At 32.9% G+C, this 13990-nt stretch overlaps 1 protein-coding gene across 4 annotated transcripts in view; it reads right to left on the minus strand.

Annotated features, from left to right (window-relative positions):
- The window catches only part of EDIL3 (EGF like and discoidin domains 3), a 610996-nt gene that overhangs the window by 134383 nt on the left and 462623 nt on the right, over positions 1-13990 (minus strand). The window lies entirely within an intron of this gene.

Raw genomic sequence — 13990 nt, forward strand, 5'->3', positions numbered from 1 at the left:
ATGTGCACACATGTGTGTGGGCACGTGCACTGGCTTCTACAGATGTGGCCTGACATAAATAATGGTAAAGTATTCACACTCACTATGGGAACTACAACTGAACAACCTGAATTTATGCATCATTTGCGTTAGTTTTAATCTATATTTTTATTCTATGGATTTAAAAATAATTACTTGGATGCCTTAGCCTGCACATAAATGCCTGCTGGCAGTGAATTTTTGGAATGGTCATGTTATCTAAATTTATGTATTTATTATTAGTAAACTTCAATGAGACAAAAATCCCATTATTGTAAACCATTGTGTACATTATGTTATGTACTACTAACATATCAATGACTTTAAGATGCATCCCAATTTCAGAGACATTCATATGTTTAAATAAAAGCCATGTATTTTAGAATTGAGGAAATGAGGAAACTTGATTTACGCTTATTTTTCTTTTAAGAGTATTCTTCTCCATTTTTTAAAACAATTCCTGATTCCCATATTCCTGGTATTACCAAATGCAGTACAATTAGGCAATCCTACAATTGATACAGTTAAACTGGAACTACAAAACTCCTTCCAAGTCTTCTTAGAAACAAAAATTTGAAGACTTATCACCGGCCTGGAAAAATGAAATAATTTTTTTCTGTTATACTGGCTTACCCATTTCATTGGACCGAATTTTATATATTACTTTGTAATATTGTCAGGCAACAGTACCACTACCTGCAGAATAAATACACACACACACACACACACACACACACACACACACACAAAACACACACACACATATACACACATTTACTTTTTGTGACTAGACCGAACACCAGTTAATAGTTCTGTGCAGACTTCTGTAGTGTTCTGTATAATGAATAAACTTACCTAAGCTTCTATGATAAACTCTACCTGACTACTCAAAAGGTTAAATGTGTATGAAAAGCTGGCATTTTGCTATGCTAGGGAAAAGATTTGAGAGATAATAAATGAATTGTTTGATTTAGGTACAATTATAAGCTGATTACATTTTTTGTGTTATAAGTAACCTTTTCATTCTACAATCCATAGCACTACTTAGTATTCATTAAAAGAAACCACTCAAATAAAATAGTTATAATTTAAAAATATTAAATAAATTGAAATTCATCATTCATTTGAAGAAGAAAACAGAGTAAAAACATAGGGAGAGGCAAAAATTCTATGAGAGACCAAGTAACCTCAAAACAGAAGTAAGAGAGAATAAGAAAATTACAGAAGCCCATATAGGACACAAACCTTCTTCAAAGTTGTGGTTCACATGTAATCCTGAAAACAGCCTTTGTAATGAAGTAAATTGAGTGGGTCTGTTTTTTCTTTAATCAAAAAAGCCAGAAAAAGTACAACAGAGCAGTATTTCAAATGTCTTAATATCAATAACTATACTTGTCTCAGCATCTGGCATAAAGCTATCATCACAATCATATTGCAAAAAAAAAATCTAGGTTGTTTAAATCAGAGAAAGATAAACACTATGTGATTTTACTTATATGTGGAATCTGAAGAATAAAAAGAACAAACTAATCAAAAACAGACTCACAAATATAGTGGACGATTTGGTGACGGACAGAAGGGAAGGGGGATTGGTGGGCTGGGAGAATGGGGCGAAGGGTTAAAGAAGTACAAATTAGCAGCTGATGGATGGTCACAGGGATGGGGAGCATGGCATAGGGAATGCAGCTAGCATTAATATGTTGGCTAGGTGGAGGGTCAGGGGAGGGAGGGAGCAACTGGGGGGATCGTTTTATGAACTATATAGATGTCTAACCAATGTACTATACACTTGAAACTAATTAACATAAATAAATTTTTAAAAAGAAACATGCAAGGGCATGTATAGTAGTTAAGAAGACAGGCTCCAGGGTCGAACCACCTGAGTGTACATCCAGGCTTTAGCATTTACCGGCTATGTGACCTTGGGCTAATAATTCTTTGTGCTTTTGTGTTGTACCTGCCTCTTAGGGTTCTTGGAAAGAGTAAATGAGAGAAAATTAAAAAAAAAAATCTAGGCTGTTAGATGACCATCATTTACACTTTTTTGTTCCAGTCTGACACCCAGAGTGCAAACCTCCTCTCTTAAAGAAAGAAGGCTAAGTAAATGATAGAATTGTACCAGTCTGGGAGGTATACACTGCTTAAAATAACTCTAAGTACAAATATATTCTGACATAAGACCTAAATTCAAAAAACAGACTAAATTATGTATTTAATGACAATTAGTGGTCTTGATGATCTAAACTGATGTGAACATCAACCAAAAATATCACTAAGTTAACAGATTGGCTTTTTTTTTTTTTAATGTAATGTGTAATCTACATTTATTTTGTATTTGATGCTATGATTCTGGATGACTGACACTTTGTGGTTAACTCATACACTAGCTGCATTCTTCTAAAGTGACTGCATATATGGCACTGGCAATCCAAATAAGTAAATTAATTATAAAGTTCTACATAGATAACTGGTTTTAAGAAAACTGAGAAGAACCTGTTCAAAGGCAGACTGAATGTAACCTCTTGACAGGCAGGATATTCTTCAGTTTATCTTTCTTTTGTCTTGTAAATACAGGTTAGTGTCCATAGGTGACTTAGAATACACCAGCTCACTATAGGATCACAAACTTTCTAAGCTTGTACTATTGTTGAGGAGCAGCAATGGGTTCAATATAAACTCAACCCTGCTAATAAAACCTCTGTAAACACAATGACAAAAATGTGGCTTATGAGTATCATCTGCTATTTTATTTATTAATTTTTTTATAAATGAAGCTAGAGAACAATGCTGAGCAGGAAGGCCAGGAATGGACATTCAATGAAAATGGCTCATTAATACCTTTAATTTCCAAAAGCTTCATCTATCTTAGACAGAAGGAAAAATATCTTTGAAACCAATAAGCCATTAACTCAGGGTTCTGAACCTTTTCTACACTAGTGGATCCTTTTGTCACTCTACTGAAGCCTAGAGGCTCTTTTCAGAATAGTGTTTTTTACAGAAGCACAGTGTAATTACCAAAATATCTAAAAATATGTGATATATATAGTAATATATGTGCTATCTATTAACACATTAAATGACAGAGATAGTGACAAGTCTGTAGTTTGTATTAGTGAAAAATGTAAATTCTATTTTCAGACATGTGTAACAAGTATAATGTGGTATGAAAATATTGATGATTTATATTAATGACAAAATCACTGGTACTGCTAGTACTATGATTCATTATTGCCTGCAATTGTAATTGATGGAAAGTCTAATCTCAGGTAGCCATGAGTAAAAATAAACATACAATTTTTGTTTTGTCATCAAAAGATACAGGCATCCTGAATTCTATCCTACCATCCCTTGAGGGTCCTGAACCCCAGATTAAAAACTTTGCATTAAGTACTTAATGGATGGGACTGAGAATGCTGTTTTATTAATCCCTGCTGGAAAGTGCTCACATTCTGTTAAACTGAAAACTATTAACAATGGTAGAATCTAGGCATAACTCTAATGAGAAAGAAAATGACATTATTTAATTACTGCCGAATGGATGTGAGGCAATATTTATATGCCACATAGCCGTGTTATGGATAGCTAAAAAATTGTGTGTCTGCCGGGGTGTACCAGAGAAAATATAAAGTGAATTTTATTTTGAACAAACCGCTGCAAATATCCTTGGATTTCTTGGAGCTAAGAGCTGCAATTTCAATTTCTTGGTGTTTTGTAGTTAGATAATAGTGCTGAGTATTTATAGGCTTCCTGATATAACTATAGTTCTATTCATTTTTCTTGTCAGAATAGTTTATTTTCTGTCCCTGCTCCTGTTTTCCTTGAATTTTAGTATTGGATTTACTGACTTTGCTCTGGTTCTACTTCTTTTTATAGAACCATATTCCTCAACTTCACTTTATTTTTAAGTTGATATTTTATGTGTCCATTCCCTTTAGAGCTCTAACAAGAATGTGTATTATTGACCAGATAAAGCTATTAAGGTAACTATTATGAAATTTAGTTTTAGGTCCTTGGCCACTTTAACGGCTCTTTGGGGTTTAAGATATTCTCGAAGTAGAGTGCACCATAACCTAGGAGGAGCAGTCTGCGGCCACTATTTCTTGCTCAGCACCTACTCAATCTGGAATAGTAGCAACCTGAAATCCTCTTCTACTACCCGCCACAATTAGTGAAGGGCTATTAATAGTTTGAGGCTCCAAATTAAGTCTTTTCTTAGGTATCCATGTCCTTGACCAGCTTCTGTTTTGCAAACATTTTTTTTCCTTACTTTAAGTCTTTATTCTCTATTTCTTAGATTACTCTTTTATTTTGTACCTTCGCAGATAGAATTTCTTTACCTGCCTTAAGTTCTATCTTTAGCAGTCTTATGCTCTTCTCTTTACTCTCTGCCTTGGCACTAACATTAAGTCTTACCACTTCACCATTCTTATCTGATCTCCTAATCTAAATCTTTATTACCAGTGCCCCCCTTGAGCTATCATCTGCATTTTAATAACTAGCTGTACTACCTTATCGGGATGTGCCAATTGCACCTACAACTCAATATGCCTATGTAGGAAAGAAATTTGTTGGGCCCCTATCCTTCAGTTGAAGAATATTGCTTTGGGGATGAGTTTCAAAACATGTATGTGGCTCTCTGTCTTACATGCTGCGGGAAGCCATCACTTCCAAGTCATCCAAAATATCTCAACGGTTGCCAGTAAAATTTTATCGTAACTATTTGAAACCCTTGGGATTTCAGGAAATCATAGAAAATTGTGCACATTTAGTAAAAGATGAGAAATCATCTATATTCTTTCCTTTCTCTTATTTAAGAAAAGCATTTATCTCTGCTATCCAGTGGATGTGATAAAAGCAGAAACCACTGTGGTTTGTGCCTAAAATTTCTCCCTTATGAAAAGCCATTTCAGCCTCACTTCGATATTCAGGCCACGAATTTCACCTAAACACCCAAAAATGTCATGTAAACATGTGTAGAGGATAATTACTGACCCACAAATTATATTTTAACCATTTTCCAGCTATAAAGTAGTAGGATGACTTTGCTAGCAGTAGTTTCTTTATAGAGAGATTTTGTTTTTCTATATTGCATATATTTTATTTGGGTTCTTCCCCCCACTTTTTTTTAAAAGGGTGATGGATGGGGGTGAAGGTTAAAAAGACTGATATTTTCAGTCTGAGAAAAATACAATATTTTTCAATCATACACTGGAATTCCGTATTTTAAAATCAAGTTATCCCGTTCTAAAACTCCTGTTCTTTGAATACTTCATCTTTGTCTTTGAAACAGGAGATAGTAGATTGAGTTTTAGCCTGTAGAATGAATGAAAGACTAAATTTTAATCCCTGGACATATGCAGTTTAGCATATAATGGGAATGGCATAATTTAAAAATCAAGACAGTCTTACTGGATATTTCAGTAATTATTTGCAATCAAATACAAAACTGTCAGGTAATGAGAATCTGATTTAATTTGTTAGAGGTATTTAGCAAGTCCTAGGGGATCTATTTGAGAATTTTGCAGATATTTTTTCTCTCTTTTTTTTTTATTAGGCTATCACTTTAAGGTACAGCAGGTGAACTTTCAAAGTGTGATATGTCTGTACAAAACTGTTGGGCAACAGTTGGAAAAATATATCCAGAGGCATCTGATTGAAGATGGAACTTCCGTGTCAGACACAGAAAATCCAATTTGGTCTTTTCATTGACTTAATTTTTTGTGTTTTTTGTTGCAAAGACTTCATCCTGCAGTGATGTTGGAATCATTTCTTCCCTAAGGGTCATTGGTATAGTTGAACAGTACTCTATTTGCTTTTTTTTAACTTATTATCATATCTTTAAAAAGAATGTGAGAATTTGTTATAATAATTATTGATACTCGAGTATTAATAGTCATAGTTATTTCCATTTCTATCTATATAGATTTATGGGTAGATCCTAAATGTTATGAATTTTGGATTAAATATTATATTAATTAATCCTGAATATAAAACTTTCACCGATCCATAGTTGATTTCTTTATTTATTATGATGTTCATGAAAAGTGACAGCTTGAGGTAAACTGTCCTTCTCCTGTCCTCTTGAAATTCTGGATTAATTCCTATTTTATGTTTTTAAAGAAAGTAATCTTAAATTTATATTAGGCAATGCTTTCAAGACAAAAATCACCGTGAAAGCACACAATTTCAAATTTTTAAAACAAAGCAGATATTTTTTATCTGGAATAAAAATAAGACTATAATTATTATTTTTCTTTGTTTCTGTCTGATCTCTTGATACATTTACAAAAGTTAAAGTCTATTTTGGTGTTTTAAAAGTCCCCATGGTTGCAGAAAAAGATAGTTATGAGTTGGATTTTTAATATATAAATACTGCTTGCCATTGACTGCTCCTGACCTGACATTGTCAAGTCCTAAATTGTAAATAATCATCCTAACGACTGCATCACATGATTACCAGCAATCGAACTCATCCACTAAATATTAATATTCTTATGGACAGAGGTTTGTATGTCCATGAACATATCATCCTTCTCCTAAAACTCATCTCCACCGCACTCCCTGTTTTTTTTTTTTTTGGTACTTAGTATTCATTCTTCTGGTCTCAGCTCACCTCCTTAAACCCCCAAATATCACTTCCTTAAACCCTCAAAACAGAAGAGATACCCGTTGTGGTTTTTCATTTCATTCATGGCTCTCATCATGTTTTATAATTATATATTATGTAATTCTTGTTTTTTTCTCCCACTCTTCTGTATACTCCATTAGAGTAGGAACTGAATTTATTTTAATTACCACTGTTGCCTCATCTCTAGAGAATGGCTACTGTATGATTCAATTTGGTGAATTAATTAATTAATTCATATATGTTCTCAAAACCTTCTACACAGATATGTTAAGAAGAAAACTAATAAATACTTGTGGCTTGTTTATTTTATCACATAATTGAATATATTTACTATATTATAATACTGAACTTATCCAATTTTATTAAATTTATGTGTGCATTGATTCTCATTTTTACTTCCTTATAAGTTACTCTTATTTTAAAAACTATTTTATATCAGATTCTCTTTATATTTTGCTTTTGGATCTATATCATATCTAGATTTAACAGAGTAGGAATTCAGTGTTATATAGCATAAAACTGTACATAATCTTGACCACAGTTAGTTTCTGTTTATCAAATAACAGTGACAGCTTACAGTGACAGCTTTATATAGATTAAAATGAAATTAGGTGTTTGTCATTCAGAAGTATGCTGTGATGTTGTATTTTTCAACAAAACCAAAGAAACTTCTAATTCCTATAGTAGTTTTGGTTGAATTAATAATATTTGTTTATAAAATTGTATTAATACCACAGGATTTCCTAAAGTTATATATTTAAAAAACATTATAGTTAATTTCTACACAAGTTGTTTTCAAGTACATAGTTACTAAAGATGGGCAAATTGTTTAAGTATATAACAGAATTTTTAAATTGCACAAATTTATAACAAAATAAAAGGTGGGATATGTTGACATTGGCTTTTCAAATAACTCAGATATCTTTGAGTGTATTTTTTATGCAATTATTTGCTTATTTAAAACATTTATTAACCTAGGTATTTTCCTAGGTACTTTATATATGCTATTAATTTTAATCTGCCCATCAATATAAACCAAATAGTATTATTAATTCCATTTACCGATGAGAATTCTGAGGCTCAGAAAGGGTATTTTATTTTTTGAGACATATGGTTCCAAAGAGAAAAAAAAAAAACAAGAGTTCAAACTCCAGTTATATTTGAATGCAAAGCCTGTCTCTTTTCTATTTCTCTCTTACCCTGTAAGGGACGATCATCATGCTGAGGAATGCAAGCTCTGCTCGAGGTTAAGTAAGGCCAGGCTCTGCGTTTTGCCAGCCATGTGAATCTATGAAAATTATTTCATCACTCAGTAGCTCAGTTTTCTCTGTAAAATTGAGCCAATAATAAATAGAACCTACTACAAAGAGGGTTAAGAGAATTACACAAATTAATATTTAAAGAACTGAGGATAGTGCTTGTCAATGTCTAAATTAACATCAACACTACCACATGACAATTGGTGACAAAATATTAAAATATAGTTGAGTATTTGTAGTTATTTGCAAATTTATCTTTACAAAAGCAATAACTCAGTGTTGTACATATAAAAAAACATATCACATAATTTATTTATCTATAAATGTTTTAGCAATTTTCACTCTGTAAGCCTGCACTTATATAAGCCTGCACTCTGTGGCAGCACACACACTGATATCAAAAGAAAAAATATACATATGTACCTTCATATAGTATATATTGTATATGTTTGTGTATTTATAAATATTAGCCCATTTGAAATGAAGGCTTAAAGAGTTATAGGTGCTCAAGAAATGAAGATAAGGAAATGCTTATAGTTTTCAAAATATAGTCACATTATCATTACCTTTTGTCCTGATAACTTTATTGATAGAATTCTTAAAGTAAAGGGTTATAAAATTTTCTAGATTATTACATTAAATTTTTAAAACCTGTAAATTTTGACATTTAGAAAACTACTTTATCCTCATTTGAAGATTTGTTTCATTTTTAATAAAATCCTCTGAAATCATCTAAGTCTTAATACTTTTCAGCATAATAATTTGGAGATGTTGCATTTTGAGAGCTCCCTTGGTAACTATCTTAATTTTCAGAAATTGTGTCAGCAATGAAAATGAATTCGAGTGCCATGTCTGAAATTTAATCATGGCACATTTAAATACTCAGGAGGGAACTGTTTATGGCTATTGTGGGCCACATAGCCCAATAACTGAAAACAATCCTAAGTATTTTTAGGATTAGTTAACTACAGTGCTATCAATTTCCATTGCACTTACTTTAGTTTACACATCATGTTATATGAAATGTACGTGGCAAAGCATATCTGTTCTTATGAGAATGGGCTTCTGCTCCAGTTTATCATCATTTTCCTGTCAAGCTGTTATGAAAACGGCTGTTGGAACACTTGAGTGTAGACCATTTAAAAGCAACAAGGAAATATAAATTAAGACTTTAATTAGAAGAATTGTGGTAATATTGTTATAAATATTATAGGAACATTTAAATAATTTTCATTAAAGTAGCTTTAATTAAAATTAAAAATAAACATAATTAAATCCCTTGCAATAAATAAAAAATAAAACCAAAAAATAACCGAGGTCTGCTAAAGTCAATGATAAGTTGTACAAACCTTATTTGAAAATCTAAACTGAAATTCTTTAAATGAGAAGTATTATTGCCTTAAGCTACCTATAAACATAATTAGTAAATAATTGGTGTAGAAATCATAGGCATATTTTGCCAAGTATTAAAATATTTGTTATTAATGTTTGATATAATTACATTATTGAAAATGTTTAATAAGTGGTTTACATAATTATAATTATTACCACATAATTAGGCATTATGTCATAATAGATAGGGTTAGATATAAATTTATTCCTTACAAAATAAAAATACTTAATAGCTATATTAATTAAAATCATACATTGTAATAAAGAACTCACATAGATTTTTATATATTTATTAAACTAGTATCTCAGCCTAAACATCTTGCATTCATATGTCTACTAATTAATTGATAAGGATGAGAAATAGGCAAGTGATCTAAGATCAATTATCAAGATGTCTGAATGCAGAAGTGGCCTAAAAAAAGAAACAGCATCCCTATTTACCTCTTTTATTTTAAATTCATTTGCATAACTCCATTGCAAAATATAATGACAAAGTTTTTATCAAGTCAGAGAAATGCAATTCAAATTGCAGTATCACTTACCAAGTACCAACAAATATACCAGATCGCATTTTATTATACTGGCAAAAGTAGCTTTAGAATACTGCTTAATAATGGAAAGCCAGGCAAAAAATAACTTTATAGTAATTGAAGACATGAAAATCGGATATCTTCCCTATACTTAAAGAACTCAGAGTGCTAGGTTATTCATTCATTCAGCAAATATTTACTGAGCACTTACTGTTTGCCAGTCCAGTTTTAGCGATTGTGATTGCAACAGTAAAATCTCTCTCTCATGGAGTATATACCCCATTGTTTAGTCAATAACAACATATAAAAGTAAAAATATGATGTTAGTGATTAATGCTAAAGAGGAAAACTATAGCAGAGAAGGGGGCGAGTGTGTTTTGGCATATTGCCTTAGGGAAGTGGAGAGGTAAGGGAAAGGCTTATTGAGATATCTTTTATGCAAGGACCTGAAGGAAGTGCGAGATTATTTATAATGCATACTATAGAAAAATGGAGAAAGGAAAAGAAATGTTTTAGAGCAAGAATGTGCCAGGTGTGTGCCAGGAATAATGCACAGGAGCAGTGCGTAAGAAAGTGAGAGTCCTAGGAGATGAGGTCGAACAGGTGAATGAATAGGGTGCTAGTTCAGCAGGTCCTGCAGCCCTCAGGAAACAGAACTGCAATTTTCACTGCTTGAGATCAGGAGCCAGCGGAAGATGCTGAGCTGCAAGGGTGATGCATTCTGACTTTTGTTTTTACAGGTTCCCTTTGGCAGCTGACTTAAAAACAGAGTGGAAGGCGCACAGGCAGAGGAAGGAAGGACTTCTCTTAAGTAAAATTATCTAGTGGGGACATTTTGTCTTTAAAAACCATTTTTTGTCACCTCCTTTGCCTTACAATTTTCTTCCCATGATAGATTCCTTCTGGAGTGTGTGTGTGTGTGTGTGTGTGTGTGTCCTCCTGGGAGCCTCACCGGTAGCATGGAGCCCTGGTTATCAGCTCTCACACCTTTCCCTTCTTTCTTTTTCCTTTTTCATATTCTTTCTAACGTTCGCCTCTGCTCCTCTTTAGTGCTTCATCCTTTCCTATTTTTCAAACTCCCATTTGTTTCTGCCATTCACCTTCCTGTCTGCACTTGTGAAATGAGGGGGGTAGAGGTGAGAGAAAGAAGCAGAGAGAGACACTGTCAGTCCAGTGTTTTTTCCACATATCTAGTGCTCTCACTAAATATTCACTTAAAATATAATAGTTATTTTCAAATCATAAACATTCTATGTCTATTTTTAAAAATAATGAAAGCACAACTATAAGTATAATACCAAAGACACAACTATGATATGATAAATATTAAACTATTTGTTTTCTTCATGGGAAGGTTTTGTTCATGTTCTTGCTGTTTTTTTTTTTTCTGTTGTGTTTAATTTTATTAAACTGAGAGATATGATCAATTAAGGATAAGTAATACTTGCCTTATATGTTTATCATAACTATTTCTCTAGTTTATTGTGTTTTATAGTTTACTATTTTTTGTGTAGATATTTTATTGTTTTAGTCAATCATACTCCTTTGAAATATCTTCTATTACTTATTATCATGGGGGATGTTGAGGATAATTTCATCTTAAAATATAGCAGAAATTAATTAACCCATCAGTAGAAATAAGAAAGAAATGGGACAAGAAAAGCAAATATGAGTGTAGGAGCCCAAAATTAGACTGAAGTCAATTTGCATTTGAATACAAGGATAATAGCATTTCAGTATGAGTGTCCTCTCACTGGCCCAGTGGTTAGTCTCCATCATTCTCCTTTCCTTCTCCCTTCTGAAATATCTGCCAAAACAAATGGCTTCTCTGCCATTACTACAGGTGGAGGCCAAAACAATGGTACCCCAAAACAAAGGGACATGATACAAAGCCTAGAAGAAAGTTTATCCATCTTACTAAAGAGTAGAAGCTGGCACATTGGTTATAATCTATGTCATGTTAACTATGAAGATCCTAACCTCAGTCAGCTTAAAGCTGGCACCACCTGTAACCTGCAGGTGTTTTTATGTGCCCTGTCATGAGGAAATGCTCTAAGTTCTCAATGTGTAGAATTAAATTATTAAATCATCATAAGAAGCAGAGAGAGACACTGTCAGTCCAGTGTTTTTTCCACATATCTAGTGCTCTCACTAAATATTCACTTAAAATATAAGTTATTTAATTAATAATCATCAATTAAATCATCACTGTGGCAAAATGTACTTTCTTACTCTGAATTTTTAAAAATTTTCAGAAGCCATGGAAAAAAGCAGAACCCTATCCCGAGAAACCTAGACAATACAGAGAGTATGAATCCTCAGTTTATTACAAATTCTCACAAAGCAATCAAATAAAAATGAGTACCCTATTATGAACATATTTTATAGTGTATTGTAAGTCTACTCTCTTTATTGGGGCACAGTGATAAAGAGAGGAAGTTGGAGAATATCAAAGCATATGATAGGTAAGGGAGGCACCTCACTATCACACTCATGTTCAAAGAGATGTCTGAATTTCAGTATAAATATTATATATATATACACATATATATATGTATATATATATAATATTTATATATATACATATATACATAATATTTATATATATACATATATATATGTATATATATATATATATAAAACCAAGTCAACAAAAAATAAGAAATTTCATTAAACACAATATCAAAAATTGATTGAAGGACATGTCACAAACTGGTGGCAATTAAATTCAAAGTCTATTTCAATATACCCTTCCATAATTAATCAGGTTCTTTTTTCTGATGGGTATTTTCAGATGTGGTGATCTCAGTAAATCTCTGATGGGGGAACAGACAGGCTTTAGTTATTGGTTTCAATGTCTAGTTGACATCCAGATCCCATTTTGTTTTCAAAATGTAAGCAAAGAATTAGCTGTCTAGTTGCTCACTGGTCAGTTTGGGAGACAAGGGCATATACATAACTCCAACCCTAGGTCTTCTCTCTTGGGAGAAGAGGTTGTCTATGACCTTAGACACTACTTCTTAAGCTTACTTAAAGAGCTAGGGCTTGACCTCCTCACATAGACACTCATCCATAAGTAAGATTCTCATGACATGTCCCCTAGACAGTTCTCCCAAAGGTCTCAACCTCCTCGTGCTTCCCTGACCAGGCTTCCTAGGAGTCAAAAGTAGCCTTGCCACGTCTGGACATGCTCTTGTCCAGACATTGTTTAAAACTCTGCCAAAGTTCCAGTATTGCCTTTATTGTGGCACCAGATCTCTGTTTTCACTGCAAGAAAGTCAAGTAGTTACTGCCATCAGTGTTTTGCTCTTCATCATACTAATAAAGTATTTATTTTCAGAACCTTGGGGGGTGCTTTTTAGTACAACTTGCAGTGCTGACTGGACAGCCATTTTCAAGATCCATGAATCAAAGTAAAGAAGGACGTAGGAGCTGTGCCTAAGGTAGGTCGAGGATCTGTTGAATCTGAATTTAAGTTAACATAGTGGGTGGTCAGTTAAACGTTTTATAGAAAGGTTGCTAGGTTAGTCGACTAGGTGGCTTTTGGCCTGTTTGGTTGTATGGTTAACCTGCTTTCTCAGACTGCCCTTTTCTTCCATCCATTTATACCTGCAGCATCCTCAACTCATGATCAGTGTCTTTTCCAATTATTTTTAAGCTTAGAAAAATTTTTTCCTAATCCAAGGTATTTCTTTGATATTCAGAATTTCATTATTTTATTAAAATTTTTCAGGACAAGGGTAATGAGCATCCCCGGATTAACATTTTGATCATTTTGTTTATATACATAATCCAAATAAAATCAATAATTTCCCTTTCCTGTTTTGTAAATTAACATTTCAAGGAAGGAAGAGAGAAAGTGAGAAATAAAATTGTTACTATGGCTAAAAATGAAGGAGTTTGTGTGTGTGTGTGTGTGCATGTGTAAGAAGGAGCTTTAGCGTGCTTTTATGTTTATCTTATTCACCTCTATTCAAAGAGATATCTCTATTTAGAGAAAAGTAATCTGAACTGGGAATCACAAAACCTGATTCTAGAGCCCATCTAGCCCTGCTTCTGTTACTGACTGTGAAAGCTTCGGCAAACCACTTAGCCTAGCCTGTCTCAGTCTCTGCATGTGAATTCTCATCTGCATCTGCCTTCTGAATTGCCATCATGTTGTG

This window comes from Pteropus medius, unplaced genomic scaffold, assembly GCF_902729225.1.
Source record: "Pteropus medius unplaced genomic scaffold, Ma_sr-lr_union100, whole genome shotgun sequence".
NCBI classification, from domain to species: domain Eukaryota; kingdom Metazoa; phylum Chordata; class Mammalia; order Chiroptera; family Pteropodidae; genus Pteropus; species Pteropus medius.